This window comes from Phoenix dactylifera, chromosome 2, assembly GCF_051530095.1.
Source record: "Phoenix dactylifera cultivar Ajwa chromosome 2, Ajwa_hap1_PhDact_Kaust_v1.1, whole genome shotgun sequence".
NCBI lineage: Eukaryota > Viridiplantae > Streptophyta > Magnoliopsida > Arecales > Arecaceae > Phoenix > Phoenix dactylifera.
Window position 1 is genome coordinate 27,994,220 of NC_143191.1, and position 15,318 is coordinate 28,009,537.

Consider the following 15,318-nt stretch of genomic DNA (forward strand, 5'->3'; position numbering starts at 1 on the left):
TGTGGTTTACGCTCTCGGATGCTACTACGAAATCATTATCGGCCACTGGCGGGGCCAGCTCAATTATTATCGGCCACTGGCAGAGTCGGCTCAGTCATTCCCGGCCACTGGCAAGGCCAGCTCAGTTGCATTCGGTCAGTAACATCTAAGAGCCCATAAGTAGTACCTCTCGGATGCTACGACGAAGTTATTATCAGCCACTGGCGGGGCCAACTCAGTTGTTATCGGCCACTGGCAGGGCCGGCTCAGTCATTCTCGGCCACTGGCGAGGCCAACTCAATTGCATTCAGCCCATAGCATCAAGAGCCCATAAGTACCTCTTGCAAGTAGTACATATAACTAGATGCAATTCATCATCATATCTTATACTTATACCACAATTACTATATTAGGTGTAATTATAGTGCCAAAATCCATCTTACACACAAATCAACTTGCTTGTATAATAGTTAAAAATCTGCATAAACATGATGTATGCATAACCATAAACTATAAGACTAAAACAGGCTACTCACATCCATAATCCATAATAAAATTAAAGCAAGTTACGTACTTACATAATCCACAATAAGATTAAAACAAGTTACCATGATCCATAAAGTATAAGATTAAGAACAGGCTACTTACACTTTATAATTTATGTAAGAAAGCGTATACATGATCCATAATAAGATTAAGGCAAGTTACTTACTTACATAATCCACAACAAGATTAAGACAACTTACCATGATCCATAAAACATAAGATTAAGAACAGGCTACTTACAGAAATCCGCTTTCCAAATTTTTCAAATCCATGTAACAAATCCTTAATTACCTAAAACAACATCATAGGGATTACATTATTCCCTATTTATTTATTATATAATTTCTTAGTTCATCATATTATGAACTTGCTTAGATCCCATTGAAAGATCTAGCCCAAGCCCAATTTACCCAATTTGGAGCCTTTGGGGCTCGGTTTAAAACGAGGTTGGATCCACATAGGTTAATTTGGTTTTTAATTAAAAGATTGGGCCTGGTTCATGATTGGCTCCAGCCTTTTCTAGCCAATTTGGTCTTCTGATTTGGTCAATAGGTTTAGTGCCAGTTTAATTGGGTTTAATTTTGGTTCAGGGTCAATGTGGTTCATTTGGGCCTGAGTCATCGTCAGTCCGAGGCCAATTTGGCCTTCTGTCAGTTGAATTGGGCTTGTATTGGGCCTGATTCATGATTCAATTAGGTCTGCTGAGACCAACTCAGCCTAATTGGATTCGGACCCAATTTAATTTGGCTTAATTTAGTTCGAATTTAACCCAATTTGTAGTTTGGGCTCGTCCAGACTTAGCCCAATCTGATTGGGCTTAGGTTTAGTCAAATTTAGCTAAACCCATTTTTCTTTTCTTTTATTTGGGCCTAACAGGTTCGGACCTGAACTCGGATCCAACCCGTTAGGCCGGACCCGTTAAGGGCCTCTCTTTTTCTTTTTTCTTTCCTTTTTTTTCCTTTCTTTTTCTTCTCTTCTCCTTTCCGAAGTTTCCTTGTTCCTTTTCTTTTTTCTTCTCGTAGCTCTCCCCTTCTCTTTTCCTCTCCTCCTCTTCTTCTTCAATCTCCCTTCTCAAACCTCCCATATTCTCTCTCGCTCCAAGCCCTCTCTCTTCCTCTCTCTATTCTTCTCTCGTGAAGAAAGAAGGCGAGCTTAGGAGGGCCGGGTCACGGCCGGCGGTGCCTGTGGCCGGGCTCGTGGCATCCTCAGTCGAGCCTGTGGCCGGGCTCGCGGCCGAAGCCGGTGGCCATCGCATGTGACGACGACGAACCGGTAAGTAGGGAGCTTACCCATTTTCAGGGTATGAACTGTGGTGCCCCCTGCTCCGACGCTTCAACGGCCATCCCAGAAAATTCTTAAGGAAGAAGGATGAGGATGATAGTGTTATTTTGATGATTAACAAGCAATAATCGAGAGTATGTTATAAGTTAATTCGATACTTCATTTATAAGTCTGTTACTCTCAGTATATTTGTATAACAAGTTAAAGATGCATTTCATTGTTTACTTGGATGAATCTAACCTTGAGTTGCAGCAAAGTGTGGATTGAGTCGACCCCAAGGTTGAATGGGTCGACCCCGGCACATCAAGAAAGCATTTGGCACACTTCTGCAAAAATAACACAGATGAACAGTAAGTTGGGTCGACCCAAGGAAAGCATGAGTCGACCCAAACTTCAAGCTTCTCAACAACTCAGAAAATGGTTCTCTGGAAATACTGAGAGGGTCGACCCAAGATGAAGTTGAATCGACCCAAGCTTGAGTCGACCCAAACCCTGAGAGGGTCGACCCAAAGGCAAGATAGAATAGATGACAGAAAAGGTTCTCTGGAAACCCTGAGAGGGTTGACCCAAGAAGAAGTTGAGTCGACCCAACTGAACCTTGAGTCGACCCAAAGAAATATTGGGTCGACCCAAGTGAAGGAAGGCTGAATTGCAAGTTTCTGTGGTTCTGAGAGGGTCAACCCAAGGAAAGGTTGAGTCGACCCAAGTGAAAGTTGGGTCGACCCAAGGACAGGTGAGCCAACCCAAGCACGGGCAGAAGCATAACGGCTAGTTCTGCAGAAGTACTTTTTGTCCTTCCAACAGTGAGTAACGGCTAGTTTTTGAATTCTAACCATTGGGGCTTGTCCAATGGATGAAGAAAACTATTTAAAGTGGCACTATTCATCAGAGAGAACATCCTTTTGCAAGAATATCAAAGAGTACACAAGAAAGACAAAGTGCCCTAATCTTCCTCATCCAAGTGCTTCATTCAAGAGTCAAAAGAAAGTGGTTGAGCAGATTCAAAGAGTCATTAAGAGCTCCATCCATCCTTGAAGAGTGAAGCATCCTTGACAAAGAAGAGAGAAGTCATATCAAGCGATAACTATTCTCTAAACTCTTCTTTGTAGATTATATTGTTATATTTGCTCATCTAGGAGTTTAAATCTTCTTTCTTTGTTTATTAAACTCATTGTAAAGGTTAGTTGGTAAGCCCGCAAAACCAACGGAATAGGTTGATTGGTGAACCCGTAAAACCAATTGTAAAGGTTCGTTGGTGAGCCCGAAAAACCAACAAAGGTTTGTTGGTGAGCCCGTAAAACCAACATAGGTTTTTGGTGAACCCGGAAAACCAAAGTGTAAAGATTTTTGGATTGTGAGCCCGGAAAACAATCCAACTGTAATCCGCGGGATTATAGTGAATTCCCAAGGGGTCGCTTGGGGAGTGGACGTAGGTGCTAAGGAGAGCACCGAACCACTACACTTCTTGTTGTTTGTATTGTGATTTGTTTAATTCCACTAACTCATCATTTAACATAAGTAAGATAGTTAAAATTAAGAGAAACCAATTCACCCCCCCCTCTTGGCTTGTCACCTTGGGCAACAAGTGGTATCAGAGCAAGGTGCTCCAAAAGTACTTATTGATCTCACAATCAAGAGTTAAAGATCATGACAACCCAAGTGGGATGTTCTATGAGTGAGGGGCAATCCACAAATAGACCTCCTCTATTTAATGGCACAAATTACACATACTGAAAAGCTAGGATGAGGATATTCATTCAAGCTTTAGACTATGAATTATGGTACATCATTACTAGAGGACCTCACACACCCACACTTAATATAGAAGGCACTATCATACCCAAACCAGAAATGGATTGGAATGAAAGTGATAGAAGATTGGCACAGTTAAATGCAAAAGCAATTAATATACTTTATTGCTCATTAGATGTAAGTGAATTTAATAGAATATCTACTTGCATCTCTGCTAAAGAAATTTGGGACAAACTTGAGGTCATTTATGAAGGGACTAATCAAGTTAAGGAGTCAAAAATAAACATATTAGTACATAAGTATGAGTTATTTAAAATGGAATCCACTGAGTCCATAACTGATATGTTTACTCGTTTTACTGAAATTATAAATGGGCTTAAGAGTTTATGAAAGTCTTATACTAACTCTGAATTGGTGCGAAAAATTCTCAGGTCTCTACCAAGAGTTTGGGAGGCCAAAGTAACTGCAATTCAGGAAGCTAAGGACCTCAAAACACTGCAATTAGAGGAACTTCTAGGATCACTCATGACCCATGAGTTGACCATGAGGCAAAATTCAGAAGATGAGGTCAAGAGAAGAAAGCCCATTGCCCTAAAGTCTACCACCCCTAAACAACAAACTGAGTCGGAAGATTCAGATGATGATGATGAATTGGATGAAGAAGGAATGTCTATGCTTGGAAGAAAATTCAGAAAGTTTATGAGAGGTAAGAATAGATTTCATAAAAAGAAACCCTTCTTCAAAGGTAGCTCAAGCAAAGAAAAGAGTAAGGACAAAGAAAAGGAAAAAGAAACTCCTATTTGTTATGAGTGCAACAAACCTGGGCATTATAAGATAGATTGCCCAGAATTGAAATGGATGGCAAGAAAACTGAAAAAGAAGAACTTCATGGCTGAATGGAGTGAAAGTGAGGAGTCAAGTTCAAAAGAGGAAGATCATCAAGAGACAGCCCAAATGTGTCATATGGCCAATAACGATGAGGTAGATTCTGAACTTGAATGTGATTTTACTGTTGATGAATTACATGATGCATTTTTAGAACTAATGGAAGAACATAAAAAATTAATCAATAAAAATAAAGTTCTAAAAGAAGAAAATCAATCTCTTATCAAAGATAAGTTAAAACTATCTCATAACTATGAAACATTAAGTAGGAAACTCACAAATGAAACCAAGAATCTAATTGCTGAAAATGTCAAGTTAAAAGAAGATGCTGAAAAATATAAATTCTTAGTAGATAAGTTTACACTTAGTTCAACCAAATTAAATATGATTCTTGATAGTCAAAAAGCTGTATATGATAAGGCTGGATTAGGTTATAAAACAAATAGGAATCAAAAATACTTAAAGAATATTTTTGTTAAAGCTAAAAATGAAAATATTACTTGTCATTGCTGCAATAAATCAAGACATAAAGCATATGAATGTAACTATAGAAAGTCCAGTCAAAACAAATTGAGTAATAATCATAAGATCAAATTCAAGAAAGTTTGGGTTCCAAAAGGAACATCAAGTACTAACCCTAAAGGACCCAACATAGTTTGGGTACCTAAAGCTCTTTCTTGATCTTTATTGCAGGGGTGTCTTGCAGCTAATAAAGAGGAAAAGCGATGGTATCTAGATAGCGGCTGTTCAAGACCCATGACCGGTGACGTAGACCAATTTGTCACCTTGGAATCAAAGAAGGGTGGAGTAGTAACCTATGGAGACAATGGTAAAGAGAATATCATTGGAAAGGATAAAATTTTCATTACTCCATCTATTTTCATAGAAAATGTCTTATTAGTTAAGGGTTTGAAACATAACCTACTTAGCATAAGACAATTTTGTGATAAAGGATTTAAAGTCACATTTGAAGCATCAGTATGCATAATCACAAATCCTAAAGATAATAGCATTGTACTTGTAGGACAAAGGCAAAGAAATATTTACATGGTAGATCTTCATGATTTAGGCAAGAAAAATGGATTATGCTTAATTACTAATGAAGAAAAGAAAAATGAAACAAGTTGGCTTTGGCATCGTAGACTAGGACATGCTAGTATGGAATTAATATCAAAACTAGTCAATAAGGAATTAATAAAAGATATGCCAAAGTTGATTTTTGAAAAGGACAAAATCTGTGGACCATGCTCATTGGGAAAACAAACTAAATCATCCTTCAAATCAAAGAATATAGTATCAACAACTAGGCCTTTTGAACTCATACACATGGATCTATTTGGACCCACTAGAACTGCGAGTCTAGGAGGGAAGAAGTATGGACTAGTTATTGTAGATGATCTTTCAAGATATACATGGGTTTCATTTTTGGCACATAAGAATGAAGCATTTTCAGAATTCTTTAAACTTTATAATAATATCACAAATGAAAAGAAGCTCACCTTAGTAGCAATTCGAAGTGATCATGGTACTGAATTTGAAAATCAACACTTTGAAGAATTTTGTAATAAAAATGGTATTTCACATCAATTTTCAGCACCTAGAACGCCTCAACAAAATGGGGTTGTTGAAAGAAAAAACAGGACATTGGCAGAAATGGCACGCACGATGTTGTGTGAGTCAAATCTTCCAAAGTATTTTTGGGCTGAAGCTATAAGCACTGCTTGTCATATTCTAAATCGAGTTTTAATACGACCAATAACCAAGAAAACTCCTTATGAACTTTGGAAGAATAAAAAACCAACTGCTAAATATCTTAGAGTATTTGGATGTAGATGTTTCATCTTAAACAATGGCAAGGAGGATCTAAGTAAATTTGATGCCAAGTCAGATGAAGGTATCTTCTTAGAATACTCCACATCTAGCAGGGCATACAGAGTATTCAATAAAAGAACCCTTGTAGTCGAAGAGTCAGTTAATATCATATTTGATGAGTCTGATAGTGAGTCTGCTAGGAAAGAAAATATTCTTGATGATGATACAGGAATTATTAACTTTGAAAAGTTGAATATTGATGACGTGCCAATTCAAGATAAGGGAGATGATTGCGTGCCACCACAATCTCAAAACTTGCCAAAAGAATGGAGGTATGCATCTGGACACCCTAAAGACTTAATCATTGGTGATCCATCTCAAGGGGTAAGAACTCGATCCTCTCTCAGAAATTTAAATGATTATCTTGCTTTTGTTTCACAATTAGAACCTAAGACTTATGAAGAAGCTGAAAAAAATACTAATTGGATAAATGCCATGCAAGAAGAATTAAATCAATTCAAAAGAAGTAATGTATGGACATTAACTGAAAGACCAAAGCATAACTCTGTAATTGGAACAAAATGGATCTTTAGAAATAAATTAGATGAAAATGGGTTAGTTATAAGAAATAAAGCTAGACTTGTAGCTAAGGGATACAATCAAGAAGAAGAGATAGATTTTGATGAAATATTTGCTCCTGTAGCTAGATTAGAGGCTATTAGATTACTTCTAGCATTTGCATGTTTCATGGATTTCAAATTGTATCAAATGGATGTAAAAAGTGCATTCTTAAATGGTTTTATAGAGGAAGAAGTATATGTAGAGCAACCTCCTGATCTTGAAAATCATGAATTGCCAAATCATGTGTTTAGATTACATAAGGCATTATATGGATTGAAGCAAGCACCTAGGGCTTGGTATGATCGATTAAGCAAATTTTTGCTTAATAATGACTTTAGTAGAGGAAATGTAGATAAAACACTGTTTCTCAAAAAAAAGGACGAAAATCTATTAGTGGTACAAATATATGTAGATGACGTAATCTTTGGTGCCACAAATGATACTCCTTGCAAAGAATTTGCTGATCTAATGCATGGAGAATTTGAAATGAGTTTGATGGGAGAACTAAGTTTCTTTCTAGGATTATAAATCAAACAAACTAAAGAAGATATTTTCATTCATCAAACTAAGTATACAAAGGAAATACTAAAGAAGTTTGGGAATGAAAGTCATAAGGGAGTAGGCACTCCAATGAATCCTACTAGTAAGCTAGACAAAGATGAAAAAGAAAAGAGTATTGATATTAAGCTTTATAGAGGACTAATTGGATCCTTGCTCTACCTTACTGCTAGTAGACCAGACATCGTATTTAGTGTAGGAATATGTGCTAGATACCAATCAGATTGATGCGGTTGGATCCACTAGACCGCCTCGGACTTAATCATTTGGTTATTTTTGCTTTTGAGTCCTTGATGTTAATTTTATTTCAGCATATTGCTCGGGTTAGCCGACTTGGCCTTTATTAGAGTCGCTTTGGGTTTAGTTGTTTCTTGAATTCAATTAGATCATATCAAGTTAAGGGGTCAGGTAGCCACCTATAAATAGATGTGGTGAGCACCTATTTCGGTATGCAAAAATTAATTGAAAGGCTTTTGCCCTAGCTCTCTTCCCTTCTCTCTTCTCTTCTTGCGACGCCTTCCCCCTCTCCCTAGGCCGCCGTCCAAGGCCGCCGCCCCCTCCTTCATCCGGCTGCACCACCTCTGTCCCGAGAGGCCAGCCACCTCCTCCCTCTTCTTCCTCTCCTCCTTGATCCCTTCCAGCCTCTACAAACAACTCCATCCCGTTGGATTATCAGCCCGTCCTTCCCTGCGCAGTCATCAGTCAGAGGCTGATATCTTAAGATCCCGATGTCTTCTCTAGACCCACGATCTACCGCTGGAAAGCGAATGCGGAGATCTACAACATATCCAAAATTGAGATCGATCTGACGGACGGATCTTTAGAAATCGTGTCTGCAATTAGGTCGGAACTACCCTTCCAGAAATCAAGAAGAGTCAAGAATCTTGCGATACGAATCAAATTCTATCGGATCGCATCAATTTGGTATCAGAGCAGTTCAATCCTTGGCCTTGGAAGATGGTGAACACCCGCTCTACAACCTCGAAGCAGCAAGAAGCGGCATCTTCAAGGGGCGTCGACCCACATCAAGAAGGCTCGCGATCACCCGCGGCTTCGGCGGACCTGAGACCCGATCTTGATTCCACCGACCGTCTCTTGGAGTTCTTGCGTGGGAATCAAACAACTATGCAGCAGAGCCAACAACAATTGATGGAGAAGATGGATACCACGCAACGCCATATCGAGATGATGTTGCAACTATTGCTAAATCAGCGGCAAGAAACTCCACCGGGGGGAGCTCCGCATCGGACCCGGGTGGAATCTCCGGCCCCTACCTGTGGACGACCAGGACGGAGGGGACCCCCTCCTCGTGAGCCTCTCCTTCCCAACCCACCAGAGGAGATGCGGCTGGACCAAGGAGAAGATCGACCTAGACCTCGATCCGAGCTCATACCGATTGGCGCACGCGCCATGGCTCGGGGGATGAGCCCGATTGGCATCGACGACGGGTCGGATATGGAGGATGATCCCATCCAGAATTTTCAGATGAGGAACTAGCGTGTGGGGGAGTACCCACGCCGAGGATATGAACGAGATCGGGACCGTAATGGAGATCGAGAGGGAGAAAATCGCGGACTGACTCTTAGGCTGAAATTTCCCAAGTTTAAAGACGGTGATCCTCTCGATTGGGTGTATCGAGCTGAGCGGTTCTTTCACTACCATGGCACAGCGGAGGACCAAAAGGTATTGATCTCATCTTTTCACCTAGAAGAGACCGCCCTGCGATGGTTTCAAACCGCCGACCGAGCCCGATCTTTCAACGTTTGGGAGGATTTTTCTGCAGCAATTTGTCGGCGTTTCGGCCCTACCGAGTACGATGACTTCCAGTCTATGCTATCAAGGGTCACCCAAAAGACTACTGTTAGAGCCTTTCAAGAGGAGTTTGAGAGGATCAGCAACCGAGTAGTGGGGTGGAGCGACACCACGCTGAAAAGCTTATACCTCGGAGGACTTCGTGTCGACATTCAAGCCGAGGTGAGGACTTTGCGGCCACAATCTCTGGAGGATGCCTTTGCCTTGGCCCTAATGGTGGAAGAGAAGATCAAGACCACTCGATCAGTGACACGGGGCAGCTGGACCAACCCCCGGGCCGGCCAAACTGCAAGGGGCTCTATCGGCCAGCCGAGAGCGCCGACAGTTGCAGCAGCCAACACAGGGCCGAGGACCCCTCTTCGCTTGTCAGGTGACGTCAAGAGGGTTGAGCGTCCACCCGGGAGGACCTTGACACCAGCACAAGTGGAGGAACGTCGAGCAAAAGGCCTATGTTTTCGCTGCAACGAGAAATTTACACTGGGACACCGGTGTACGCGGCCCGTCGAAGCGGTGATGTTGATCGACGGATTGGAGGACGAGGCCGTGGCTGAAGATGGCGATGAGGTTGCTGAGGATGAGCCCCAAGATTTAGAGGCCAAGGAAGAGGACGTGCCACCTCAGATTTCATTGCATGCCTACTCCGGATCGGCGACACCGAAAACGCTACGCGTGGACGGCATGATCAAAAGACGTGTGGTGCGTATCCTCATAGATACGGGCAGCACCCACAATTTTTTGGATGAGAGGCTCGTCAAACAGATCGGTCTCATAGCAGAGCCGACATTGGGCTTCGACGTGGCATTGGGTGACGGAGCCACATTGAGGGCGGAGGGCATATGCCGAGGCATCACTTTGACGATCCAGGGCAGCCAATTCAAGCTCGATCTCTATCCGTTGGCATTATGAGGAGCTGATTTGGTCCTTGGTACGCAGTGGCTGCAGAGTCTTGGCCCGGTTACATTCGACTTCGCCGAGATGTGGGTGACTTTCAGACGGAGCGGACGGCGAGTTAGATTGGATGGCATTCGGCCTAGCCCAAGGGCTGCACTTCAGCCCCTAGTCGGCTTGCCCGGACCCGGCGCGCACAGCTACTTGATGCAGCTCTTACCTCTGTCGACGGAGACCATGACGGAGGCAGGTATACCTACTGATTTGGCTGCTCTCTTACAGGGGTTCGCAGATTTATTTGAGGAGCCTCATGGTCTTCCACCCGAGAGGGAGCACGATCATCACATAGAGATTGTACCGGGAGCAGAACCGGCGAATGTGAGGCCTTACCGCTACCCGCACGTTCAGAAGGAGGAGATCCCAAAGATGGTACGAGAGATGTTGGAGAGCGGCATCATTCAGCCCAGTAGAAGCTCATATTCATCGCCGGTGCTGCTGGTACATAAGAAGGACGGGACGTGGCGATTCTGCGTCGACTACCGGGCACTTAACGCGATCACCGTTAAGGACCGGTATCCGATTCCAGTCATCGAGGAGCTGTTGGATGAGCTTGCTGGTGCGGAATACTTCAGCAAACTTGATCTCTGTGCCGGATACCACCAGATCCGTGTCAGGCCCGAAGATGTGCACAAGACGGCGTTTCGAACACACGATGGCCATTATGAGTTCCGGGTGATGCCGTTCGGCCTCACCAATGCACCAGCGACGTTCCAGGGGCTCATGAATGACATATTCAGACCATTACTATGACGGTATGTCCTTGTATTCTTCGATGACATACTGGTTTATAGTCGTTCATGGCAGGAGCACCTAGAGCACTTGGAGGAAGTGCTGAAAATTCTGCGCAGAAAATTCTGCGCAGAAATCAATTGAAGGTAAAGCGATCCAAGTGCCTATGGGCCGAGCCGAAGGTCGAGTACCTAGGCCATGTCATCTCTGCTGCAGGTGTGGAGCCGGACCAAGCAAAGATACATTGCATGACCGAGTGGCTGCTACCCAAGAACCAAAAGGAGCTGCGAGGATTTTTGGGCCTAACCGGTTATTACCGCCGGTTTGTGGAGGGATATGGAAAGATCGCCGCGCCACTGACCCTGTTGCTGCGAAAGGGCGAGTTTAGATGGACCGAGGCAGCGACGGAAGCGTTCGAGAAGCTCAAGGAAGCCATGACGACGGCCCCGATTTTGGCGCTACCCGATTTCGCCAAACCGTTTGTAGTCGAGTGCGATGCTTCCGGTACCGGCATTGGTGCTGTTTTGATGCAGGAGGGATGGCCAATTGCTTTCATGAGCAAGGCGTTGTCCCCTAGGACCCGCTCGCTGTCCACACATGAGAGGGAGATGATGGCGGTCATCCATGCAGTCACAAAGTGGAGGCCGTACCTTATCGGCCGCCGATTCATCGTTCGGATTGATCAGCAGAGCCTTCCATTTTTTCTTGAGCAGCGCATACATACTCCAGCCCAGCAGAGGTGGGTGTCGAAGCTTCTCGGCTACGACTATGAGATGGTGTACAAAAAGGGCGCAGAAAATCGAGTGGCGGATGCACTATCGCGCCATCCCGAGTCCGGCGAGTTGGCGGCTTTGACTACGCCGATTTTTCCTTTTATTTCAGACTTGAGGACCGCCACATGCCGGGATCCGGACCTAGTACAGATCCAGAGGGAGTTGGCAGCAGATCCGAGCAGTCATCCCGAGATGGAGGACCGAGATGGGTTGATTCTGGACCATGGGTTGATCCGCATGCCCACCGATTCAGCCATGCGGCAGGTATTGATCCAGCACTTCCATGATACTCCTTTTGCTGGACACGAGGAATTTTTCAGGACTTACAAGAGGCTGAGCCAGAGCTGTACGTGGGTAGGCATGAAGGCAGCGGTCAGAGCTTATGTACAGCAATGCGATGTGTGCCAAAGGGCGAAGGCGGATTCACTGCGACCTGCGGGTCTACTTCAGCCTTTACCGATTTCTGATCAGGTTTGGGAGGATGTGTCGATGGACTTCATTGAGGGGCTGCCATTAGTTCGAGGGTACTCAGTGATCATGGTCGTTGTGGACCGCCTCAGCAAGTATGCCCACTTTTCGGCGCTCGCACATCCATTTTCTGCTCGACGGGTGGCAGAGGTCTACATACGGGACATTGCTCGATTACATGGTATGCCTCGGACTATTGTTTCTGATCGTGACCGCATTTTTGTTAGCGCATTCTGGCAGGCTTACTTCAAACAGCAAGGGACGAAGCTTGCCATGAGCTCGGCTTACCACCCTCAGACTGATGGGCAGACGGAGGTGGTAAACCGCTGCATCGAGCAGTACTTGCGCTGTATGATTGGTGATCGGCCCATAGAGTGGCTTTCTTATTTACCTTGGGCCGAGTATTCGTACAACACCGCTTTCCACTCAGCCATAGGGATGACACCCTTTGAGGCGGTGTATGGACGAGTACCACCGACACTGCGAGTTTATGATTCACTGTCACATGCGGACCGGACAGAGGCAGATTTTGAGCTCTTAGACCGCGATGCTACCTTACGGCGGTTAAAGTTCCACATAACGACTGCGCAGAACAGGATGAAGCAGCTGCATGATCGGAAGCACAGAGATCCAGTATACGAGGTGGGCGACTGGGTATACGTCAAGGTGCAGCCTTATCGACAGTTGACACTACGGCCCATGGCGAACCAGAAGCTTTCTCATCGCTTCTATGGGCCCTTTCAGATAATGGAGCGCATTGGACCCATGACGTATCGCTTGGACTTACCGACTACATCGAGAGTTCACCCGGTATTCCACGTGTCGCTTCTGAGGGCCCGGCTTGGACCCAAGACATCTGTCGGCCCAATCATACATGAGCCACCGGAGGACGAGGTAGTGGAGCCGGTTCGAGTGCTGGCGAAGCGCAGAATACGAGTAGAAGGACGACTGGAAATCCAGATACTAGTGGAGTGGCTGGGGAGAGCAGCAGACCAGGCCACATGGGAGTTTGAGACTGAGATACTTGATCATTTTCCTGACTTCCGACCTTGAGGACAAGGTTAAGGGAAGCGTGGTGGAGTGATGCGGTTGGATCCAGTAGACCGCCTCGGACTTAATCATTTGGTTATTTTTGCTTTTGAGTCCTTGATGTTAATTTTATTTCAGCATAGCCTTGCTCGGGTTAGCCAACTTGGCCTTTATTAGAGTCGCTTTGGGTTTAGTTGTTTCTTGAATTCAATTAGATCATGTCAAGTTAAGGGGTCAGGTAGCCACCTATAAATAGATGTGGTGAGCACCTATTTCAGTATGCAAAAATTAATTGAAAGGCTTTTGCCCTAGCTCTCTTCCCTTCTCTCTTCTCCTCTTGCGACGCCTTCCCCCTCTCCCTAGGTCGCCGTCCAAGGCCGCCGCCCCCTCCTTCATCCGGCTGCACCACCTCTGTCCCGAGAGGCCAGCCACCTCCTCCCTCTTCTTCCTCTCCTCCTTGATCCCTTCCAGCCTCTACAAACAACTCCATCTCGTTGGATTATCAGCCCGTCCTTCCCTGCGTAGTCATCAGTTGGAGGCTAATATCTTAAGATCCCGATGTCTTCTCTAGACCCACGGCCTACCGCTGGAAAGCTAACGCGGAGATCTACAACATATCCAAAATTGAGATCGATCTGACAGACGGATCTTTAGAAATTGTGTCTGCAATTAGGTCGGAACTACCCTTCCAGAAATCAAGAAGAGTCAAGAATCTTGGGATACGGATCAAATTCTATCGGATCGCATCACAGATCCTAAGGAGTCACATTTAAATACTGTTAAAAGAATTCTTAGATATTTAAGAGGAACTACGAACATAGGATTATGGTACTCAAGAGACTCCTGTCTAGATTTGCTTGCATACTCAGATGCTGATTTTGCTGGATGCAAATTAGATAGGAAGAGCACTAGTGGAACATGTCAATTCTTAGGAAACAACTTAGTATCATGGTTTAGCAAAAAGCAGAATTCAGTGGCACTGTCAATAGCTGAAGCTGAATATATAGCTGCTGGCAGTTGTTGTGCTCAAGTACTATGGCTTAAGCAACAACTAGAGGACTATGGAGTTAATCTAGATAATATTCCTATTAAGTGTGATAATACTAGTGCCATCAACCTTACTAAAAATCCGGTTCAGCATTCTAAAGTCAAACACATAGAAATAAGATATCATTTTATTAGGGATCATGTGCAAAATGGAAACATATGTATTGAGCATATATGCACTGAAAAATAATTAGCCGACATATTCACAAAACCCTTAAGTGAAGATAGATTCTGCACGCTAAGGAGGGAATTAGGCATATGTGATCCTTTCTATTGAAGATATATAAAAGGGAGCAAGCAGTCTCATGATACATTCCTCCCATTTCTAAAAACCCATAAAACATGAGTCAAAATTGTCATATATAGATTTCTTACTCATGTATCATTGTCCCAGAAAGAATTTGTAAGGATTGGAAGAAAGGAAAATTTTTAGAAGCAAAAAAAGAAGAGAAAAAAAAAATTCTGAACTTGGGTCGACCCAACCCAGAATAGGGTCGACCCAACGTTGAGTCGACCCAAGAAAATTCTTGAGTCGACCCAACGTCGGGACCCCACTGTTAAAAGGGGGACCCGTGAGCTTTTTTAGGGCACTGTTTGCTCTTGTTCTCTTCTGAAAACTCTATTCCCCACTCTCCAAACTCCTCCAATCAACTCCAAACGCTAGATTACTTCAAGATCTTGAAGAAATGGGACCCAAAAGAGCCGTAGCCAAGAGATCCGGGAGAGTCTCACGGATCCAACGTGAGGAAATAGAAGCTACGGAGCCATCTACAGTGTCTCCACAACGTGAGGCACGTGCAGAGCCACCTCTGATGAGAGCACAAAAGTGCGACCTACATGTCACCTAAATTAGTATTATTGCTAACCGATAATGATAAATTCACTGGATTAATATTATATTTGGGTTTGGCACAGATTTTCATAAATCAGAGATAAAATGCACATTGAGTACAAATTTGAATTCAAATCGGGTCCGAGTCGGGTTCGGGTCCGAATCGGATCCATTTCTTTTGAGCCTTTGGAAAATAATTTTGGACAAATCTAAATTAACTATGAGGTGCTGGGTAACCCATGACTT

General features: G+C 43.9%; 1 protein-coding gene across 1 annotated transcript in view; it reads left to right on the plus strand.

Moving 5' to 3' along the window:
* LOC103698211 (putative lipoxygenase 8, chloroplastic) overlaps window positions 1-15,318 on the plus strand; it is a 40,511-nt gene that overhangs the window by 3,124 nt on the left and 22,069 nt on the right. The window lies entirely within an intron of this gene.